The sequence below is a fragment of the Arachis ipaensis genome, chromosome B01 (genome assembly GCF_000816755.2).
Source record: "Arachis ipaensis cultivar K30076 chromosome B01, Araip1.1, whole genome shotgun sequence".
In the NCBI taxonomy this organism is placed as follows: Eukaryota; Viridiplantae; Streptophyta; class Magnoliopsida; order Fabales; family Fabaceae; genus Arachis; species Arachis ipaensis.
Genome location: NC_029785.2, coordinates 73,092,091 through 73,094,195, shown reverse-complemented (window position 1 = coordinate 73,094,195; position 2,105 = coordinate 73,092,091).

Genomic DNA, 2,105 nt, shown 5'->3' with positions numbered 1-2,105 from the left:
GAAAATAAGAACTTTAAAAAAAAATTGATATTATTATTGTTGTTCTTCATATTTTGGACCAGTTCAAATTCATTATCATGATAAGCTCTACAAAATTTGAAGCCATACCAAAAAAATCAGACAAACCCTGCTTTGCCAAAAATCTATCTCTAAAACAAAAAAAAGTCTAATTGATTAATGATCACATTAATCACTACATAAATTATCATTACCATCACACTTCCCACCAGAGCTTTTGCCACCACTCATAAAGCCATAAAAATAGTATGAAAATATTGGAGCATATAGAACTTCAGCGTAATTACGCCTGCTCCATCCGACAACTTACTGCAATTCCTATGTCACTTCAATTGTTGTTTCCTCGTCCAGTAATAACATTTCCATGCGTCAGATTTTTTGTTTAGCCAACTCATTTCAACACCTGTTGAAAAAATTTTGCTTGGCGGGACGGAATAGCCATGTAATATGGTTATATTATTAGCGATGTGTATTTGGTTTTGGAAAAAAATTTGCTTTATTAAATTAGTGAATATTAATGTAAAATTGAAAATATTGACTATAAATTAAATAATTTGAAAATAAATATTTTAAAAAATTTGATTTTGTGATTTAAAAATAAAATGAATTAGATTGTGTTTAGTTAAATGAGTGACAATGTTATTATTTAGTTAACTGTGATAAATTATTGTTAACAGGTTGATATTTTAAAAAATAAAATATTTAATTTATTTGATAACAGAATATTAGAGGCTAATTTTTTTTGTTATGGAAGTAGAAGTGGTGATATACTTTAACATTGTAATTTTTGGTGTTTTTTAAAACTGTGGAAGTACACAAATCCCTGGGTCCAATTTCTGTACTTAAAATACAGCTAAGTTATTTATTTATTTATTTATTGGTTAACTGTTATTTAATTTACATAGGAGTATGAGTTAATTTGGATCATTTCCATACAATATCAGTCCAATCCATCTATCTAGCAAAAAATGCTGAACTGCATAAAAAATGACCAACCCAATTCTTTTTCCCATATAATATCAGTCCAATCCATCTATCTAGTCAAAAACGTCAAACTGCATAAAAAATTACCAACCCAATGTTTTTTGAAACTAAAAAAGGATTAAGCACTTAATTTAAACATGTTTTTTCACCTAATTGTCTCAGAACACTCGACAAATTCCTGCGTGCTACTGCTACCACTTAGTCAGTGTCTCCCCTATCACATCAACACTAGCATACGTCCTTCATAAAAAGTATACCTTATTTCAATAGATGTTGAAAAATTTTCACTTGAGTAGGGTAACATGACTCTTATGATAATTGTTAACTAACACGTCTAACACTTAATCTTAATTTTAAGTAACTCAAAAGATAGCTAGTTATTTTTGTCAAAATTAATTTTCTTTTAGTAATTTTTTTGTCAATAACATCTTTCAAGTACCATTTTATCAGCATCAAATCTTTCAAAAATAATATCAAATTAGTACTTACTACTTAATTTTAGGAATTTATAGGCATTACTACATGTTTAATTTTAATACACTAATAGTATAAAATCTTTTACACAATCATTCAATCTGACCAATTATATTCGTTTTTTTAGATAATCATTCATACTGTCATTTTTAGTTATGTAATGTTACATAATTAGATGTATATGTAAATCTATTTTACACTGTCGGTATATTAATTAAATTCTTACTAATATAGAAACATATAACTTTGACCCTCCACAGAGGACCTTGTATTTCAGCCAAAACTTAAATTCCAAAATGGACGTCTAATGGAATATCAATCTCTCGTAGAGTAACACTAACGGTATACAATAGTTTTAATATTAATACGACAGAATTCCGAAGGAACAGTTTTAAGGGCTCTAGGTTTGCACAAACAAAATTGCAGAATGAAAGAATGATAATAAGAAACAAGCCACAGAGAATAACACGCATTTCCTATCAGAATGAGAAGTGAAAACTGAGAACAGAACCTAGAAGATAATGACAGCATTAACCTGACAAAGATTCTTCTTTTTTTCCCTCTAAGAAATATCATAATTTGTAATTATTGTGTAAAGTCCAACTAATTTACGTATTATAGATCTCATA